Source organism: Cavia porcellus, unplaced genomic scaffold, assembly GCF_034190915.1.
Source record: "Cavia porcellus strain 051 isolate PalLab524CR breed Dunkin Hartley unplaced genomic scaffold, mCavPor4.1 scaffold_1, whole genome shotgun sequence".
In the NCBI taxonomy this organism is placed as follows: domain Eukaryota; kingdom Metazoa; phylum Chordata; class Mammalia; order Rodentia; family Caviidae; genus Cavia; species Cavia porcellus.
Window position 1 is genome coordinate 229,611,899 of NW_026947484.1, and position 8,400 is coordinate 229,620,298.

General features: G+C 46.1%; 1 long non-coding RNA gene and 1 pseudogene across 1 annotated transcript; both read right to left on the bottom strand.

The window, feature by feature from the left end:
* Positions 1-533: 533 nt before the first annotated feature.
* On the bottom strand, positions 534-3,506 carry LOC134471413 (uncharacterized). Its single transcript, XR_010040891.1, has 2 exons — positions 3,240-3,506; positions 534-768 (listed from the first exon to the last, which is right to left on the bottom strand). It is a non-coding gene; the product is annotated as an uncharacterized LOC134471413 (long non-coding RNA).
* Positions 3,507-5,372: 1,866 nt separating this feature from the next.
* Positions 5,373-5,757, bottom strand: LOC100733989 (iron-sulfur cluster assembly 1 homolog, mitochondrial-like; annotated as a pseudogene).
* Between the last annotated feature and the right edge of the window lie 2,643 nt (positions 5,758-8,400).

The following is an 8,400-nucleotide window of genomic DNA, read 5'->3' on the forward strand; positions in this document are numbered from 1 at the left end:
GCTAGACACCAACTTGGGGTCCATAGTGAGTTAAGCCAGACAGGAAGATATGCTGTTTCATTAATTCAATATCTATTGTTTAATAAGTATTTATTGATGTCTTATTTTGATCCACTATTGGGGATACATAGTGGACTGAACAAATACTCTATTTTCATGGTGCTTAAGTTGTCACTGTTATTTTTTAAAAACAATAAAAACTATAAATCTATGTCAATTCCATGTAGAAAAGTTAAGTGAGGTAGAAGGGACAAGGAATAAGGGAAATGTGAATGAATGTTGTTTTATAGGAAAAAGTGACTAGGAAAAAGTCCTCTGATGTGATGACATTTAGGCACAGGATTTCAAAGAAAAAGTATACAGGCAAAGGAGATAGCTGTTGGGAGCCACCACATTGCCGAGCCGCCGCATATAGCGACCATGCGGCCTGTGGTAAAGAGTAAAGCCTGAGTTAGATTACCCCTCCCATCGAGCACGTTAGTTTCCTGCTTACCGCGTAAACAACCCGCTCAATAATATGTTAGCCAATCAGCTTGCCTTGCTTACTTTAATATGATTGGACACTGTATCCGTATATATACTGGTGCCACCCCTGGGGGGAAGTAGAAGCCCGGAAGGAGCCGCGGAGAGCGGACCGGTAGAGGCTTCGGAGCGAAGCACGGAAGGAGCCGCGGAGAGCGGACCGGTAGAGGCTTCGGAGCGAAGCACGGAAGGAGCCGCGGGGAGCGGACCAGAGGAGGCTTCGGCTGGGAGCGATCCCAGGGCAGGCTGTACGGAGAGAAAATAAAAGAAAAGGTTGTCCACTGCCAGACTTTGTCGTGTCCTTCCTGCCGGCCGGGAGCGACATCGACATTTGGTGGCCCGCACGGGGAACAACTGATCACCCCCGAGACGTGGTAGTGGACAACGTTCCTTGATACAGCACTGCGAGACAGGTGAGTAGGGGATAAACCTGGGCCCTGGGTGGCGCGCACCTACAGGGTTTTTAGACTCCCCTCAGGCTCACGCGTAAGTGGCGGATTTTTGGGCCTCACGCGGTGAGTAACATATTAAATATGGGTAACGTACCGAGTAACGACACCCAGCCCTTGGTACAGGTCCTCCGGAAGCTCTTAAAGTCCAGAGACCTCAAGGTGGGACGCAAAACGCTGGAGAGCTTTTTTGAGGAGATTGATAGTTTCGCTCCCTGGTTCTTGCCCACAGGGCACTTAAACCTGCCCTCGTGGGAGAAGTTGGGCAGGGATCTTTCTCTAGCGGAAAGGGAGGGCGGGGCTTCGGTCTTCGCTCGGCCACTGTGGGAAATGATATATGCATGCTTGAAGAGCGAGGGTGGTTGTAGGGAAGGTTCTCAAGAGCTCATTAAAGTGCGTAGGGCATTCGAACAGGCCCAGTCAGGGAGCTCCCGGGAGGGGTCCATCAAAGGAGACAAAGATATAAAGGAGGAAGACGGGGCTCAGGCCTCGGAGTCGTCTGACTCCGAGAACGAGGAAGGCTTAGACAACGATGAGACCAAGGAGCCTAGATGCCAAGAGGATAGGCCGCTCGATAAGGAGTCGCAGGGTTCTTTCCCAGCGTTGCGCCGCGAATTGCGCTCCACTCAACTTGGTCTGCGGAGGAGTAGAGAGCTCCTGAGCGCCCCCTGGCGCGAGAGGGAGGCGAAGCCTTCTGCCCCCACCTTGGGGGCTGTTCCCGGAAGCGATCCCTCGCCACGAGGCGGCCGCGTGGGAGCTCCCTCCCCTTTCGCCAGAACAGGAAGTGATGCACGGGCCCCCATTTTCCGCCCAATCACGGCCGCCGTCTTATGCTCCGCCGCCGGTGGGTCGGTATTTTTACAGGCGGCTTTGGCAGGGGGGACGTTTGTCTCATGAGGTACATCCACCACCTGGGATAGATAGTGGCCCCTACGGGATATTTCCTGTACAAGTAGCTATGGGCCAGGGACGTAATGCATGGGAGCCTTTTGAGATAAAGCAGATTAGAGAACTTAAAAATGCAGTTACAACCTTTGGGCCGACTGCGCCTTACACCATTGCCATGCTGGAGAACCTGTCTTCTGGGCCCCTCACCCCCGCGGACTGGATTCAGCTGGCAAAGGCGTGTCTGCCCTCGGGTAGTTACCTGGATTGGCGAGCCTGGTACACAGAGTTCTCTGCCGAGCAGGCTGAGAAAAACGCCGGTCGAGGAAATGGGAGCTGGGGATTTAGCTTAGCGGCATAAGCGCCTGCCTTGTAAGCAGGCAATCGCCAGTTCGATCCCTGGTACCAATAAAAAAAAAAAAAAAAAAAAAAAAAAAAAAAAAAAAAAACGAAAAAGATAAAAATAAAAAATAAAAAATAAAAAACAAAAAGGGGGAGTAAGCCAAGGCCTGCCTCCAAAGGCGCGGTTATCTATGGCATAACAATGGATGGGCCCGGATCCGGTAATCAGCTGGAACCGAGGCGCGGTTTGTGTTTTTCTGCAGGAATCGGGACGAGAACCACTGTGGGTACCGGAGAGACTGACACGGGCGACAAAGCCCTCGACTGAAGATCAGACCTGCCCTACCGGAGATCCATCACAGACCAACCAACAAGATGAATAGAAATAGCGGTAGCCCGAAATGGACAAGAAGATCCTCAGGCATATGCATGGCTCGCTCGCCTAGCCTACGACCGAGTCTAGGGACGGTGAGCTTCCCACACTCCTCCTCTAAAAAATTATGATATAGCAGGGTAGATGAGTCAATGACGGGTAAGAGCATGCCTCCCCAGCATGACTCAACCTAAGACAGGCCCTACCCCATACCGCACGAAAGCCGCTGAATTACTAGGTTCCGCCCAAACCAAATGTCGCCCCGGGGGGATCATGTGGAGCGACATGAGTGTATGCCTGTGTGCATCCAGGTTCTGTCCGGTTCCTTCCTGGCCCTGGAAAAAGGACGAGGGCCTCGGGGCCTCGGCAGACTCGGGGACGGCCGACCCGGGCCGACGCCGAGAGCCCTTGGTGGGCCTCCTATCAGGGCATAGGCCTCTACACTCAATTCAGGACGGGCTGCGATGCGTAGACTTATTTAAAATAAAAAAGGGGGAGATGTTGGGAGCCACCACATTGCCGAGCCGCCGCATATAGCGACCATGTGGCCTGTGGTAAAGAGTAAAGCCTGAGTTAGATTACCCCTCCCATCGAGCACGTTAGTTTCCTGCTTACCGCGTAAACAACCCGCTCAATAATATGTTAGCCAATCAGCTTGCCTTGCTTACTTTAATATGATTGGACACTGTATCCGTATATATACTGGTGCCACCCCTGGGGGGAAGTAGAAGCCCGGAAGGAGCCGCGGAGAGCGGACCGGTAGAGGCTTCGGAGCGAAGCACGGAAGGAGCCGCGGAGAGCGGACCGGTAGAGGCTTCGGAGCGAAGCACGGAAGGAGCCGCGGGGAGCGGACCAGAGGAGGCTTCGGCTGGGAGCGATCCCAGGGCAGGCTGTACGGAGAGAAAATAAAAGAAAAGGTTGTCCACTGCCAGACTTTGTCGTGTCCTTCCTGCCGGCCGGGAGCGACATCGACAGATAGCAAGAACAAAACTCTGGAGAAGGGATGCTTCTTGGTGTTTTCAACAATTTCAAGCCAGGCATGGTGGCACACACCTGTAATTCCAGCATTTGGGAGGCTGAGGAAGGAGAAATACCATGAGTTAGTTAGAGGCCAGCTTGGGCTCTGTAGTGAATTCAAGGCCAGTCTGAACTACACAGCAAGACCTGGTCTCTCTCTCTCTCTCTCTCTCTCTCTCTCTCTCTCTCTCACACACACACACACACACACACACACACACACAAATTCAATAAAGAGAGCATCTATAGCCATTAGGGAAATGTAAATGGAAACCACATTGAGATTTTATCTCACTTCTGCCAGAATGACTATCATCAAAGATGCAGAAAACAGTAAGTACTGGTGAGGATGTGGATTGGGAGGAGGCCTTTATACACTGCTGCTGAACGTAAATTTTTGCAGCCACCATAAAATCAGTATAAAGGTTTCTAACAAAAAGTAGCTATTTTTTTGTTATATACCACTGTGTACATAATTCAAGCAATTAAAATCAATATACTATAGGGATACCTGCATGCCCACATTTATCGTGGTGCAATTCATGATAGCCACACATGGAGCCAGCATAAGGTGCCCACCAGCAGAAGAAACGATAAAGAAGATGTATCTATACACATGGAATATGATTCAGTCTTAAAGAAAGAATGCAGTTCTGTCACTTTCAGGAAAATGGATGGAATTGGAGAATATCAAGTGAAGTAAAATAAGCCAGACTCAGAAAGAGGAGCACTGCATGTTCTTCCTGATATATGGATACTGAAGAAGATGACAAAAAATAGAAAGAATGCTATTATTAGATATGAGAAAGGTAATAAGCAGAAGTGACACACAAGGCAAGGTAAAGGGGCATGAATATTATTGAAATATATGCATTGAAACCCAATATTTTATAAAATTAATAGGCTTCACTAATAAAAGATTAAAAAGAACAATGTGATTAGAGTGAATAAGGGGAAGAATAGTAAAAGAAAAAAGTCATAAAAATAAGCAAATGATGTCAACATGATTACTGAGTTTTCATTATCATTAAGTGACAGAACTGAATTCCTACACAGCTACCTGACTCCAAATGCTATGCTTGCAAACTATTTTACTTTAATGACTTAACTAATAGTCATAGTTGCTCTGTAAATGCCTATTGGGTGAGCATAGTTGCCATGGTTTATGTCTGTGGTCCCCAGGCCCCATGCATTTGCATTGTGCGTTTGTTATTGGTTCATTGTCTTGCACCTAGACTGATGGTGTCAGTGCTGCACCCACCTAGGAGTGGAGCCAGCATACAATGTAATGGGTGGAAGAAGGCATGTCTCTCTTTCTTGCTGGTTTCTGTCTTGCTGTTTGCAGCCACTGTGAACTGTGGCCCCACCATGCCACCCTGCCTTGGAGCCAACTGAATATGGACTGAAACCTCCAAAAACTGCAAGAAATAAACCTTTCCTTTCCCAACTTTGGGCATCAGGTATTTTGTCTCAGCAATGAGTAAAAAGTAACTAAGACAACAGTGCATCTAGACAACTGAAGCATAAGAAAGATAATGTTAATTTGCTCTTTCTGGGATTTCATAATTCAGTTAACACGAAAATCTCTTGAGCAAGGACAAGACTAAACTACTTCCCATTCCTCTCTTAGTTTATTTATTTTTAAAATGCATCACTTTATTTCCCCACCTGGTGGCCACACGATATAAGCCTTAAGCACTGACAGTTACATGATTTCTTCAATAAGCTGCAAAGCTCCTGGGAGTTTGCCTGGAGCACTTCAGAGCCTGAAGAGTCCTAAGGTTTCAGACGTTAAAGCTTTTTCTACAGCCACAGGTTCTTTTGATGTTTGGGTTACTGAAGACAAACTCACTAGATAATTTGTCTTCAACATAGTCCATTTCTGTTCCTAAAAGTGTCCACCGTGCCTTCTTTGCAATGAACACTCTGATTCGGTCTTGAACAACTTCTTCATCAGCATCTCCTTTTGTTTTTGTGGACTCCAGTGTGTAAGAAAGGCCATCACAAGCCCCTGGTTTGGACACCAACTTGCAAATCTACATGCTCAGGCTGTTTTATTTTGTTTACTGCAAGAGGTGTCAGCATGAGGGCAGCATGTGTCGGCTGCAGTTTCCTTTTGTTCACAGCCTGGACTGTGGCCTGGACTAAGGAAACTGAGATCTTCACCATCCAGGCGCTGGGCTCCCTCTTGGGCCATAGAACCCTCAGCCTCTCTTCATGGATATGGTGGGTACACTAATCCCTCTCATAGTTTAAAATTCTCCCCTTGAATATTTTGTTCAGTGGACCTTAGTCTTTAATGTTGAGTTAATAAATTCTGGAAACTTGACGGGAATTCTATGAGATTTTTCGCCAGATGAATACACACACACACACACACACACACACACACACACACACATGCACATGTGCTTTCAAGCAGGGGAAATTTTGGTAATGTTAGTAGCAGGGGTAAATATAACTGATGATGTAGATTCCACAACTCCAAAAGTTGTCTACTCAAACAGGATTTACTCAAATTCATATTGAGTCTGTGAGATAAACATGACTGATATGAATTATAAACTAAAATTTCAATAAACAGTATTAAACTATAACAACATGTAACCATTAATAAAGAGTATTTTTTAATAACAATGGAATTATCTTTTCTCAGTGATTAGCTGATACTTGATTTGTAATGAGCATGAAGCTAGCTCCCTCTTAGCATACTTCTAGAAGACCTAGCATTAATCAATTACTATGGAAGTTTATTGATTACCTGGCTTTGCAAATTACCATATAGAAACTGGGGTTGTGGTTTAAAAACTAAGTGGGAGACTTCTGGGAGAACATGGTGGACAGATAGCAGCAGCTACGGAGGCTCTCTGAAACACCCAGCTGAGAATTCAGGAATGGTGCTGAGTAAGGAATCATAAGCAAGAGGAGATATGCCCTGGTGACCCAAGAACGAACTGGGCTGAGAGAAACCAACTGGGAATGCAATCCTGGTGCTATAACAGGAACAGAGAAAGCCTCAGTGTGGAAGCTGGAGCCTGCGCCATTGGAAGCCGCGATTTGGGTTTCCTGCCGCCCCCGCTGCATCTGCATCGGCTCGGCAGGTAGAGAGACACACGGAAGCTCTGAAAACGGGGATCAGTGAATGGAGTTGAGAGCGGGACGGGCGGGGAGCCGTGCATCCACCTCCGGTGAGTGAGGGAAAACTGGGTTTCTTCCATGGTCTAGGAGACTCCAACAGAGGACATTCTGGGACTGGGAAGACTTGTGAGAACAGGGCACTGCAGTGACTTCAGTCACCAATCCCCCTCTCAAGCAGGATTGGTGAGCAGTGCCTAGCCCACATGACGCTGCTGGCTGAGACCCAGTAGGCTAGCACAGCCCAGGTCCCAGCTCCTGAAGGTGACCTGGAGGGGCAGGCCCTGCATAGGCTGCCTGGTCTGCAACTTCCTGGTGTGCTGCAGTGGGCAGGAACACTTAGCTGGCACAATTCAATCAGACTGTGACTGACAGGGAAGGAAGCTGGGCCTCCTATATACGCTTGCATATATAAGGAACAAAGAATATGGGAAGAGGCAGGACAAAAAAGGGTCCTCGGCCCCCAGTCCTGAGAAAGAGGCAACAGCTGACACAGCACCAATAGACATAAAGCGCTATCTCGAGAGCCTCATAGATAAGTTCAGGAATGAAGTTATTAATGACCTGAAGCTAGACATAGGCAGAATAGTTAGAGAAATGCTAAGCACCACCCAAGAAAAAACAGATGGTGGAATGGAAGAACAGAAAAAGAGGGGAGAATTGTTTAATGGAGAAAATAGAGAAAGCATAGAACACGTGAAGCAGGTTCAAAGAGACTACCAGGAAACTAAAAAGTCTATCGAAAGCTGGCATAACAGCTTGAAAGAAACTAAGGACAGATTATCTAAACTGGAGGGCAGATTTGTAATATGGGAGCATGAAATGAAAAACTTCTTAAAAATAACAAAGAAACAAATAGTAATAATACAAAGACTAGAAGATGATAAGAGGGTCTATAACTTAAGAATTAAGAACATAAAAGAAGAAGTAGGGACACAAAAAAATAAACTACAAAAGCTACTCACAGAAATAATCCAGGAGAATTTTCCTAATTTAGCAAAAGTTAAAGATACTCAGTTGTATGAAGCATACAGGACCCCAGCCACCTACAACCCAAACAGAGCTACAGTTAGGCGTATAATAATTAAAATTCCAGAAATCCAATACAAGAACAGAATACTAAAAGTTGTCAGAGACAAGAAACAGATCACTCACAAGGGAACACCCATCAGAATTACAGCAGACTTCTCGGCACAAACCATCAAATCACGAAGAGCGTGGGGGGAAATAAATCAAGCTTTGAAAGATAATAATCTCCACCCAAGATTGATATATCCTGCACAACTATCCCTGGAAATTGATGGAAAAACAAGGTGCTTCCAGGATAAAGAGGAACTAGGGGAATATGCCACCACCAATTCAACTCTACAGAGAGTATTCAGGATATTCTAAAAAAAGAAAAATACAAAGAATCCAGAAATAGCGGCAGAAAGGCCACAATGAATGGAGCAGAAAACAAAATGAAGAAGACAAACTGACAACTAATGACAGAAAAAGAGCTCAACAGAAATGAGGCAGAGAAGATTGGATGATAGGAACAGCTATTTTGGAGAAAATGATGTCTTTTTTTTTTTTAATTTAAAGAAAAGGAAACGAAAAAAGGAAAAAAAATACATGGAGATAAAAAAAAAAGGGGTAGAAATAATACTAAATTACAGACAAACAAAAGGTAAGAAA